Genomic DNA, 13,560 nt, shown 5'->3' with positions numbered 1-13,560 from the left:
CTAGCCGGGATCAATTCCATGTTTGTGAGTGAAATATTAAGCACTAGGCATTTCTTAGGATTAATCATAAGGCCGGATAGGGCTGCAAATCCATCAAGAGCTGGTATTAAGTTAGGACCAGAGACCTGTGGTGATGATAGAAAAAGTAATATATCGTCTGCAAATATACATAATTTGTGTGTAATACCTCCTACTTCAATGCCAGTTATAGTTTGGTTTGTTCTGATGTATTGGGCCATGGGTTCGAGTATAAGGGCAAATAATAAGGGAGATAATGGGCAACCCTGTCGGGTACCTCTTTCGATATTAAAGGCTTCAGATTTGTATCCAGCATATTTTATATAGGCTTTGGGTTTATTATATAATGCTTTGATCCATGTTAAAAAGTGGGGTCCAAAACCCCATTTTTGAAATGAATATTGCATATATTGCCAGGATACTGTGTCAAATGCCCTCTTAATATCGAGAGATAGAAAACATAAAGGGATTTTCCGTTTTTTAGCAATATGTGCCAATAACACTGCCCTGCGTATATTATCGCCTGCCTGTCTATTTGGCATGAAGCCTACTTGATCTCTATGTATTAATTTTCCTATAATGCTATTGAGGCGTTTTGCTATTATTTTTGCTAATAATTTAATATCGAGGTTTAACAGAGAGATAGGCCGATAATTCACACAGGAAGTATCATCAGAAAGGGGTTTTGGGATCATACAAACAATTGCCATTAGTGTTTCTTGCCGAAAAGAATGTCCATCTAGAAGTTTGTTAAAAGTTTCAGTGAGAATGGGAGAGAGTATTTCTGAGAATGTTTTATAGTATAAAGCCGAGTAGCCGTCTGGGCCTGGTCTTTTGTTAAGTTTTAGGTCTTTTATGGCGTTAGCAACTTCATCTATAGTTATAGGCTCATCCAAACTGCTTTTTTGATTCTGAGATAACTCAGGTAAGGTTATTTTTGAGAAGGATTCAGCTTCTGTAGGATTAAATTCATTGTTTGTCTTGTATAAAGTTGCGAGATGTGAGTGAAATTTATGGACTATTTTAACTGGATTACAAGTGTAAACATTTTTTGATAATTTCAAACGTATTGGTTTGAAAGATTTGTTAGTTGAATTTAATGCCCGAGCCAAATATGTACCTGGTTTGTTTGTATTCATGTAGAAATTGTGTTTGGAGCGTTTGAGGGATTTATCAACTGACTCAGTGAGAAATAGATCGTATTCCAATCTAGATTTTTCCAGATGAGATTTTGTACTCTGAGATGGATTATCTTGAAATGATATGTAGGCTGCATTAAAATTGAGTTCTAGTTTTTTTGCTAGATTTTTGCGTTCCCGTTTAAATAGTGCCATTTGTCTTTGTATTGTACCACGCAAGACAGGCTTATGAGCTTCCCACAGTGTTATTGGGGAGATGTCTGTTGTATTATTAATTGATATGTATTCCTTTAAAGCTTGTTCAATGGCCATCTGATGTAGTGGGTGTTTGAGCATTATGTCCGGTAAGTACCACGTTGGGTCATGCGCTTTTGGTATGGCTGAGGCTATAGTAGTGTATACTGCATTATGGTCAGACCACGGAATCGGAATTATATCTGATGCAATAATTTCTGGTATCATTCCTATTGTTAGAAAAATATGATCTATTCTGGTGAAGGTTTGATGAGGGTGCGAGAAATAAGTGAATTTCTTTTTCATTGGGTTACTTTCTCTCCATGAATCTACCAGATTGTATTTGGAAAGAAGTTGAGAAAAAGGTAATCTAGAGGTTATTTTGGATGGTGTAAAAGGTGATTTATCTAGAAATGGGAGGAGGACCTGGTTCGAATCCCCACACATTATCACTGTTCCTATTTTGTGTGTATTAATCACTTGTAATATATGTGAGAGGAATGGTGTAGGTTGTTTGTTAGGAGCGTAGTAGGAAATCACCGTGATTGCTGTATCCATTATATAACCCATGAGTATCAGGTATCTACCTTCTGGGTCTTTAATTTCTGATGATAAGGTGAATGGTGTGGATCGGTGAAATGCAATTAGAGTTCCCCTTTGCTTGGTACAGGCAGAAGCCGTGTAAATTTGTTGATAAAAAGGAGAAATATATTTTGGAGTAGAATCTTTGGTGAAGTGTGTTTCTTGGAGGCATACTATGTGAGCCTTCTTGTTATGGAAAGTACGGAAAGCTTTGGTCCTTTTTTGAGGGACATTTATTCCCTGAACATTCAGGGAAAGTATATTCAGTGGTGCCATGGCAATAGATCAAATAGTTTTGACTTACTTTTTGTTATGCAGAGCTGACTGCGCAGATCAACCTGTGTGGACTGAAGAGATGAATAGATAGAAAAGAAACCAGTGAATTCTGGAGTAAAGAGTAAACAAAAAACATATGAGATTAGATGATACATTGTATAAATTATTTTTTGCAAGTAATCACAATTTACCCGTGAAAGAGAATAAATATCTCTCTCAGGGGAATAAGTGCCTTCGTCACACTCCCACATAATATGGTTGGGAGAATGAGGAGGGCTAATGGGGGTACACGGATCTTCCGCTTACAGGAGAGAAGTGCTATGTCAAAAGACATCAAAATGATGTTTCATTAATTGGAGTGCAGAATATAGTTTTTGTTGAAATTATTTATTCCAGGGTGGTTGTATATGGTTAGTCTTGCCCTAGGCTAAATAATTCAGTTAGAAAGGTACTGTTAATAACTTTGGTATTGATGAAGATAGTTTGAATTATTTTGGGATTTTAACCCTTTTAGAGTAAACAATTACATATTTTATTCATATGCAACTGTTTAGATATGTTAACTCATAAAATTGAGGTTGTATTGCTTCAGATTAGAATAAACAAAAACATAATTCTAGGAACTAGTTAGGTAATAATATATTTGTTTTAAGAAAAGAAAGAAAAAGCTTCCATTACTTCTGGATTATTGAACATATTTGTCCTAAAAAGTAATAAATCTATTGTTATTACCTGATAATATATAACTGAACAAGAATTTCCTTATTTCACTTATATATTCTAAGGCTATATGAATCAGAAGCAATAAGAAATATAACTGGAATGTAACATGATCCCACACAGTGTGTGACTATCAGAATGCAGTTACATTCAGTTATAAATATAGGTTTTTTATAGAGAACCATCTCTTAGTATAATAAATGAAGAGATATCAGGAATTAGGATGTCAGTCCATTGAATCTTCTTGGTCCATGGATGATGTGGCATAAAGGCCTCTTTTGTGAGAATGATGATTCGAATTTTGTTCTGAAATTTTCTGGGTGCTGCCTGAAGGTGAAGATGACGCCTTCTGCGCGTGGGAGTGTTGCTGCTTGTGGGTTCTGTCAGATTTAATTTTAAAAGGGTTTGTTGTAGTTCATCTGCTGATCTGCTTCTGTAAATTGTACCTTGGTAGTTAAATCTGACTGAAAAGGGGAAGCCCCATTGATACATAATGTTGTGGCGTTGCAGTTCCATTAGTTGGGGTTTCATGGATTGTCTTTTAGTAATAGTAAGTTGGGATAGGTCAGCAAAAATTTGATAATTGTGTCCTTGAAAATTAAGTTCCTTTTTTTCTCTTGCAGCAATTAGTATTTGTTCTTTCGTTCTGTAATAATGAAATTTTGTGATTATATCACGTGGGGGTCCATCTTTCTTTTTGGCTGTGAGGGCTCTGTGTACTCTGTCCAGTTCTAAACGTTCAATAGGGATATCTGGCTTTAGTTCTTGTAATAGAGCAGTAATAGTAGATTGCAGGTCTGTCACAGTTTCAGGTATTCCCCTTATGCGCAAGTTTGAACGTCTGGCTCTATTTTCGTAATCTTCGAGCTTAGTTTGAAGTATTAAATTCTCTTTTTTTAATTGTTCCAATTCTGTTATATTTTCTTGGGTTGTAATTTCAATTTCATCCATTTTTATTTCTAAGGCTGCGGTGCGGTTTCCCAGCTCTCTTATTTCTTTGGTTAGGCTTTTTGTTATTTGGTCTGAGGTTTGTTTTAAAGCCTTATGAAGCATCTTTTCAAATTGTAATAATATTACTGAGGATACTGAGGAGGCTTGTGGAGAAGTTTGTGAGAGGATTTGTTCTGTATCTGACTCAAATGGAGAGTCTTGCTGTGACATTTTCTGTCTGTGAGAGCGCCCTGGTGCTGTATCTTGTGAGGTGACTGGAGCTGCTTCAGCTGCAGTGAGTGCCTGTGAGCTCTTTGTGAGGTGATTTTTATTTCTGCCACGGTTTCCTCCCAGTACCATATTTCATGCCCAAACTTTCACAGTTTGTTCCCTGGGGCAAAAAGGTTCAAATGGATACCTTTTGAGCCTGCAGGCTCCGCTTTGTCCTTCTCTTCTCTCCTCAGCGGTGTGGAGCTCTAACAATGCATGTCTGCTCTGCTAGGCTCCGCCTCCTGCCTCCGGGTTTTGCAATTTTTTATGTCACGGTATTTGTGCAGTAGTTTTTCAAACGCAGTTTTTTGGGGAAAAAAAATACACTTTTTAAAATTTCATGTACAAAAACACAATACGTATTCCCCAGGTAGATTGGTACCAAACAGGTCGCGCTTTAAAATCACACACGCACAACAGCAACAAACTACATAAATTTTACCATCGATAAGTGGCGCTTTAAAAGCCTTTAATAGGTTACCTCTTTAGATATACAGAGGACGCCAAGTACTAGAATTACTACCCATGATCCGACGTTTGCAGTGATACCTCACATGTGGAAAGATCGCGGTTTGCATGCTTACGCATTTGCGTGCTAGCACGGAGGGGAGGTGGCACTTTACATTTTTTTTTTTTTTTTTTTTTACACTGTTCCTTTACTTTTCTTTTTGGATCACTTTTATTGCTGCCACAAGGAATGTAAACAGTTTTGTGATGGAAATAGGCACGTGACAGGTACTCTTTATGGAGGGATCTGGGGTCTATAAGACCCCAAATCCCTCCTTTGCACTTGAAAGTATTCAAAACGGCAAGATCTGCATTTTTGAATGCTTTTGATTTTCAAAAAATGGCACCATTAAGATGCTGGTAAACTGGAAGTGATGTCATATCATCGCTTTACGGGTTACCATAGCAGCGACTCGATCAAAGCTGATCCCGGCTAGTAGCTCGGGCTTCCTTGTGGGACCGGAGAGCCAGAGCAAGCCGCAGAAGGTGGCGGGGGGGGGGGGGGACGACATCCCCTCCCACTGCTTGCAATAACAACCAAGCGGCTGATTAGCCACTCCGGTTGTCATTACAAGAAAGCCGACCATCGGCACTTAAACACAGTACCGGAGTCGTGCCTTTATCGGCAAGCATCACCCCGGTACAACCACTTGAACTCAAATTATGTACCAGGTACTTAATTTGGCGACAAGTGGTTAAGGGAAATGTTTTGGGTACTCAGGAGTCTCACCCGTGGTGGGTAAGGAAATCCAGGCTAGTCAAGTAAAGGAGAGGACTGACTCGCAGTCAGTGAGTTATAGACTCTATACTGGTATTGTGTGATAGGAGATATGATACTGGTACTAGGATATAAAATACATTATACTGGTATTGTGTGATAGGAGACATGATACTGGGATATAAAAACATTATACTGGTATTGTGTAATAGGAGACATTATACTGGAATTGTTACTGGTAATAGCAGGCATTGTGCTGGTATTGTGGTATAGGAGACATTATACTGGTATTGTGTTGCAGGATAAATTATATTGGTACTGGGATATAAAATACATTATACAGATACTGTGTTATAGGAGACATTATACTGGTACTTGGATATAAAATACATTATACTGGTAATGTGTTATAGGAGACATTATACTGGTACATAAAAGACATTATACTGGTATTGTGTTATAGGAGACATTATATTGGTATTGGTACTGATAATAATAGGATTTTTATAACAGCTTACCTGTAAAATTCTTTTTTTGGAGTACATCACGGGACACAGAGCCACAGTAATTATTGTATGGGTTATATGGCATCTTAAGGTGATGGACACTGGCACACCCTAGACAGGAAGTTAAATTCCCCATATAACCCCTCCCCTTACAGGGAGTACCTAAATTTTGTAGCAAAGCAATACACGTGTAACCAGAAAGAGGGGAGGGACCTCTGTGTCCCGTGATGTACGCCAAGAAAAGGATTTTACAGGTAAGCTGTTATAAAAAATCCTATTTTCTTTATCGTACATCAGGGGACACAGAGCCACAGTAATTACTGCATGGGATGTCCCAGAGCAATGCCACCTGAGGGGAGGGGACACCAACAAAATCAGGTTGCAATCAGACCTAAGGACCTACAGTGGAACTTTCCTCTTCAAACCATAAGCTTGAATAATTACTTGCCGAATCCATTTGGCAATAGTAAATTTTGACGCTGCCTGTCCTTTCCTAGGACCTTCAGGCAACACAAACAAAACATCTATTTCCCTAATATGAGCAGTCGCCTTCAAATAGATTTTGACTGCTCTCACTACATCCAAAGAATGTAGTGACTTTTCTTCCGTAGAACAGGGTTCTGGAAAAAATGAAGGTAGAACAATATCCTGGTTTAGATAAAAACCTGAAACCACCTTCAATAGAAAGCTAGGATGAAGATGCAATACTACTCTATACTTGTGAATGATTAAATATGGCTGTTTACAAGAAAGAGCCGCCAATTCTGATACCCTTCTTGCAGAAGATATGGCTACCAGAAAAACTAGCTTCCTTGTCAAAAGGACCAAGGGAATATGTCGTATCGGCTCAAAGGCTGTTTCTGTAACGCCAATAGAACTAAAAATTCAAGTCCCAAGGGTTAAGGGGTGCTCTAACCGGTGGAGTAAGGCGTGTTACCCCCTGTATAAAGCTTCGGACCAAAGAATGCGAAGCAAGTGGACGTTGAAACAAAATCGAAAAAGGCCGAGACCTGGACTTTGATGGTACTCAAGGCCAGCTTCACCTCTAACCCCCATTTGCAGAAAGGCAAGGATTCTACCTATAACATATTTTCTAGGATACCAACCCCTGGATTCACACCAGGAAACATATGCCTTCCAGACTCTATAATAAATGACTGGAAGCTGGCTTCCTTGCATTAATCAAAGTAGATATCACTGAGCCTGAAAGCCCACAATTCCTCAGAATGTGGGTTTCAATAGCCAAACCATGAAATTTAGCGTTTGTAAGGTAGAATGGAATACTGGTCCCTGCGATAGCAGGTCTGGACTTGGTGGAAGGGTCCATGGGACCCCTACCGGCATCTTTACTATTTCTGCATACCAAAATCTTCTGGTCCACAAGAACCACCGACTTATTTTCCTGCTTGATCCTGCGAAGAAGTCGTGGTAGCAGCAGAATAGGAGGGAATGCATAAATCAGTGAGAACTGATCCCACGGGGTCACCAATGCATCTGTTCCGCATGCGAGTGGATCCCTTGTTCTTGACACAAAGTTGTCGACTTTGTTGTTGAACCTGGATGCAAACAGATCTGCGACCGGGATCCCCCATCTTTGGCATATAGCCAGGAAGATGTTGGGGTGAAGGGACCATTCCCCCAGGAACAACTGCTGGCGACTTAAGTAGTCCGCATGCCAGTTCTCTACCCCTGGAATGAAGATTGCCGATATGCACAGCGCACGCTTTTCTGCCCAGGTTAGGATATGGTTTACCTCTCCCTGGGCTGCCTGACTTCTGGTGCCCCTTTGGTGATTGATATAAGCCACTGCTGTGGCATTGTTGCATTGAATCCTGACAGGAGAATCCCGCAACCTGAATGTGCAGGCCTTTAGGGCTAGGTGCGCTGCCCGGATCTCTAAAATGTTGATGGGCAAGGTCCTTTCGGTTCTGGACCATTTCCCTTGGACAGACGCTTCTTCCAGGACTGCTCCCCAACCCGAAAGGCTGGCATCTGTTGTTACCACCTTCCAGGTAAGTGGTAAGAAGGATTTCCCCTTTTGCAGATTCTCAGATATCCTCCACCAACTGAGGCTCTGGTGCACTTTTGGCGACAAACGCATCAGAAAATCTAGTGCTTGGACCTTCTTGTTCCAGGCAGACAGGATACTGTTTTGCAGCAGTCTCAAATGAAACTGAGCACAGGGAACCGCTTCGAAGAAAGCCACCATTTTCCCCAACAACCTCATACAAAGGCGAATAGAAGGATCCTTCTTCGCCCTGACCACCTGAATCAGCTCCTTTATGGCGCTGATCTTTGCCTGGGGTAAAAACACCCTCTTCTGGGCTGTATCTATAACTCTAATCTACTTACTGGCTTTAAAAGAAGATTTCTCTAGGTTGAGGACCCAACCTAGGTATTCCAGGCAGTTGTCTGTGGTGACCATACTTTGGTCCGACTGGTCTATCAAGAGCAGGTCGTCTAGGTATGCTATTATCGTTATACCTTGAGTCCTTAATTTGGCCGGAGGAAGGGCCAGAAGTTTTGTAAACACCCGAGGTGCAGTAGCTAGACCGAAAGGCAAGGCTATAAACTGAAAATGATGTTTTTCTACTTTGAAACGCAGCTATTTCTGGTGAGCGGGGAAAATAGGTACATGCAGGTATGCATCCTTGATGTCGATTGATGCCAGAAGTTCTCCTCCTTGTAGGATGGAGACTACTGATCGGATATATTCCATGCGAAAAGAGCGGATATTCAGGAATCGGTTTAGATCTTTGAGATCTAGAATGGGTTTGACTTCTCCATTTGGTTTTGGCACCCTGAAAAGGTTTGACTAAAACCCCAACCCCTGCTCTTCCATGGGAACCATGATCACTTTTTGCGACAAAAGTCAGTCTAACGCTTGAAAGAGACTTCTTTTTCTCTGGATCTTTGGGGACATTTCACCTGAGGAAACGAGGAGACGGGAATTCTCGGAACTCTAGTTTTTAACCTAGAGCTATTGTGGAGACCACCCATCTGTCTCGAAATTCTTCCTGCCAGACCCTTGAGAACTGCAGAAGTCTTCCCCCCACTCAAACGAGCGGGGGCACCCCTTCATAAAGAGGCTTTAGCGTTCTGTCTTGTAGGTATCCTCCCCCAGGACTTCTTTTGTCCCTGGGGTTGACCCTGAGGTTTACCTCTTGAACATGACGGAGGAGGCCATTGCGAATGCCTGGAGGCTGATGACCCTGGCACTGGAGAAAGAGCCCTTTTAAATGAGGGACGATTACCCTTTTCCTAACTGGCAAAAGGGTACTTTTCCCACTTGATATCTTTTGGATATATTTGTCCAAATCCTCCCCAAACAGTTTTTCACAGCGGAAAGGAAAACCAGCCAGTAGCTTTTTGCATGGCGCTTTGGCTGACCAACTTTTGAACCATAGGATTCTACGCATATGTACCAACCCAAGCGTAAGGCAAGAGGTTTGAAGAATAGAATCTCTGATTGCTTCAATTGCAAAACAAAAAGCCGCTGGCAGCTTGGCTAAATCCTGGGCCTGCTGTTCAGGGAAAACCTTGAGCACCTGTTTCAAATGGTCTCTCAAGGATTGACATACCCCAATTGCCGCCACTGCAGGTTGAGCCACTGAACCTGCCAAGGAAAAAATGTTTTTTAACAGGTATTACAATTTTTTATCAGTTGGATCCCTAAGCATTTGCGTATTGTCAACAGGAAAAGTCAAACCTTTATTCACAAAGGATATAGCAGCGTCAATTGCTGGTATACTCCACATCTTAGTAAATTTTTCCTCCATAGGATAAAGTGTTGAAAACTTTTTAGGGGGGAAAAAATGCTTATCTGGGTGATCCCACTCAGAATAAATAAGCTTTTCCAGCAATGAATGGACAGGAAAGGCACGCAAAGCTTGAGGAGGTTTTAGTCAACCCAAACAAGAAGTGGGCTCTTCAACCGACTTAAATAGCTTAAATGTGGAGCTGAACATTTCAGTAAAAGAATGCACCAGCAATTTCTCAGCTTGTGAAGCTGAAGAAGCTCCTTCCCCACTTGATCCCTCGGATCAGCTTCTTCACAGTCCCCTGAGGAGGATTCATCTTCCCTCTCCTACTGTTTCTCTGTTTGAGGATCCTGGGTGGTAGAAGGGGACCTAATGCATTTTCTTCCACTCTGTGAAGATGCAATTAAAGCCGCTAACCTTTCCTCCAATCCAATCATAGCTGAGGAGAAAAGCTCCTCAGTTATATAAACAGGGTCTGAAATGTCAGAAGCAATTGCAGCCCCAGATGACCCCGAAGGCTCACTCTGACCATCCTCCCTAGGCCTTTCAGGGGGGGGGGGGGGTGGTGGTGTTGCAGAGGGAGGGTCCTTAGGGCCTGAAGGCGACCCCTTTGTGCCCTTGTTTTTTGTGGTATTTGTACCACCCCCTCTGGTCATAGTGCTGAGCACAAATGCAGAGGTACTGCCTGAAAAACGCACCCACTGCTGAGCAAATAGTCCAGCAACTGCCGCTATTAATGCTCAGCCTGATGCAAAGTAAATGTGCCCTGGGAATGCCTGTGCCACCAACACTCACATGCCTTCCATCTGCTCTGTGTCCCTCCTGCTGTATGCACCTGAAAAAAGTGCACTTTATAGCTTTACACAGCCCGCGTTGTGGACGCTGAATCACGCTAACGCCACGCTAATCCCCACTCCCTTCCTCCGACCTCCCACCGCGCCCCCCCCAATTTTTTTTTTCAAAAAAGCCTGTTTTCCCGCGTGAGTGGGTCTCTGATCCGACCGGATCGTACGTGGAGGGGGGGGGGGGCTGGGGTGGAGGAGAGGAGGAGAGCTGCTGGACGGAGAACCGCCGTAATGGCGGTGGCAGCGGGAGAGGCGTGGCATACCGCCGGCCCATGCTCCCTCTGCCTCTTGGAGAGAAGCAGGTACCTCTATCCAGATGGGGCACATTCAAGAGAAAAAAAGGGCACAGTACTGGTATTGTGGTATAGGAGACATTATACTGGTATTGTGGTATAGGAGGAGACATTATACTGGTATTGTGGTATAGGAGGAGACATTGTACTGGTATTGTGGTATAGGAGACATTATACTGGTATTGCGGTATAGGAGGAGACATTATACTGGTATTGTGGTATAGGAGGAGACATTATACTGGTATTGTGGTATAGGAGGAGACATTATACTGGTATTGTGGTATAGGAGGAGACATTGTACTGGTATTGTGGTATAGGAGGAGACATTGTACTGGTATTGTGGTATAGGAGGAGACATTGTACTGGTATTGCGGTATAGGAGACATTATACTGGTATTGCGGTATAGGAGGAGACATTATACTGGTATTGCGGTATAGGAGGAGACATTATACTGGTATTGCGGTATAGGAGGAGACATTATACTGGTATTGCGGTATAGGAGGAGACATTATACTGGTATTGCGGTATAGGAGGAGACATTATACTGGTATTGCGGTATAGGAGGAGACATTATACTGGTATTGCGGTATAGGAGGAGACATTATACTGGTATTGCGGTATAGGAGGAGACATTATACTGGTATTGTGGTATAGGAGACATTATACTGGTATTGCGGTATAGGAGGAGACATTATACTGGTATTGTGGTATAGGAGACATTATACTGGTATTGCGGTATAGGAGGAGATATTATACTGGTATTGTGGTATAGGAGGAGATATTATACTGGTATTGTGGTATAGGAGGAGACATTATACTGGTATTGTGGTATAGGAGGAGACATTATACTGGTATTGCGGTATAGGAGGAGATATTATACTGGTATTGTGGTATAGGAGGAGACATTATACTGGTATTGTGGTATAGGAGACATTATACTGGTATTGTGGTATAGGAGATATTTTACTGGTATTGTGGTATAAGAGATATTATACTGGTATTGTGGTATAGGAGGATACATTATACTGGTATTGCGGTATAGGAGGAGACATTATACTGGTATTGTGGTATAGGAGACAACATTATACTGGTATTGTGGTATAGGAGACAACATTATACTGGTATTGCGGTATAGGAGACAACATTATACTGGTATTGCGGTATAGGAGGAGACATTATACTGGTATTGCGGTATAGGAGGAGACATTATACTGATATTGCGGTATAGGAGGAGACATTATACTGGTATTGCGGTATAGGAGGAGACATTATACTGGTATTGTGGTATAGGAGGAGACATTATACTGATATTGCGGTATAGGAGGAGACATTATACTGGTATTGCGGTATAGGAGGAGACATTATACTGGTATTGCGGTATAGGAGACATTATACTGGTATTGTGGTATAGGAGACATTATACTGGTATTGTGGTATAGGAGGAGACATTATACTGGTATTGTGGTATAGGAGGAGACATTATACTGGTATTGTGGTATAGGAGACATTATACTGGTATTGTGGTATAGGAGGAGACATTATACTGGTATTGTGGTATAGGAGGAGACATTATACTGGTATTGTGGTATAGGAGGAGACATTATACTGGTATTGTGGTATAGGAGGAGACATTATACTGGTATTGTGGTATAGGAGGAGACATTATACTGGTATTGTGGTATAAGAGATATTATACTGGTATTGTGGTACAGAGGACAATGACATGATTCCTGTACAATCACAGAGACATAACAGAAGAGTTGGCCGCCCTGGTCTCCCCATAGACATATGATGGAAGCTGTCAGTCCCTGCACAGCCCAGCCTGCACTTGCCTAGCAGTGAAGTGTATACAGCCTTTCTATGACACCAGGAGAGCTGTAATCTCGCAGTAGGACAGTCTCCTATGTATACACGGCTCCGGTGATAATACATGGGAGCGCGGTAACTCGGTTCACTATAAAGTGACATCATATCCCGAACACACACTTACCCAACACTTGTCCAGTCTGTCAGAACTCAGAACGGAAAAAGGCGGGCACTGCACGGCATGACGTCGCATCAGTGCTCTCTCCGGCGGCCATATTTGTGAAGGGCATGGCTGAGGATTGGTGGGAGGGTGTGTTCGTTCGCAGCGCTCTGTCCTGTCACTCCTGGGATCCGTTGTCTCTTCTCCCTCCACCTCATCAATCCAAGCGGTAAACTAGGTGGTTGGAGGGCTCAGTGCTCAGGGTTATCAGTGAAAGTGCAGCCAGTGGATCTTCCTGCCCAAACTTTTGCTCATTACTCAATACAGGAAGAAGAGTGGAGTACTTCTAGTCGCTATGATAATGGACCGAGCCACCAAGCTGACAGAGAGGGTCCTATAGAAATGTTTATGTCCAAACTGTTATACTAGGAGTGTCAGCACCCAAACTGCTGAGGCTTGAGTGTGGGCGTCCAAACTTCCGTACTAGGAGTGTGGGCGTCCAAACTTCTGTACTAGGAGTGTGGGCGTCCAAACTTCTGTACTAGGAGTGTGGGCGTCCAAACTTCCGTACTAGGAGTGTGGGCGTCCAAACTTCCGTACTAGGAGTGTGGGCGTCCAAACTTCCGTACTAGGAGTGTGGGCGTCCAAACTTCCGTTCTAGGAGTGTGGGCGTCCAAACTTCCGTACTAGGAGTGTGGGCGTCCAAACTTCCGTACTAGGAGTGTCAGCACCCAAACTGCTGAGGCTTGAGTGTGGGCGTCCAAACTTCCGTACTAGGAGTGTGGGCGTCCAAA

General features: G+C 42.3%; 1 protein-coding gene across 1 annotated transcript in view; it reads right to left on the bottom strand.

The window, feature by feature from the left end:
* BCAP29 (B cell receptor associated protein 29) overlaps positions 1-12,942 on the bottom strand; it is a 130,302-nt gene extending 117,360 nt beyond the window's left edge. The window contains exon 1 of the mRNA XM_073619670.1: positions 12,791-12,942. The gene's annotated coding sequence lies outside the window, so the exon portion shown is untranslated. The remainder of the gene's footprint in view (positions 1-12,790) is intronic.
* Positions 12,943-13,560: the final 618 nt, after the last annotated feature.

The sequence above is a fragment of the Aquarana catesbeiana genome, linkage group LG03, assembly GCF_042186555.1.
Source record: "Aquarana catesbeiana isolate 2022-GZ linkage group LG03, ASM4218655v1, whole genome shotgun sequence".
In the NCBI taxonomy this organism is placed as follows: domain Eukaryota; kingdom Metazoa; phylum Chordata; class Amphibia; order Anura; family Ranidae; genus Aquarana; species Aquarana catesbeiana.
The sequence above is the reverse complement of the archived record's forward strand: the minus strand, read 5'-3'. Positions and strand labels throughout refer to the sequence as shown.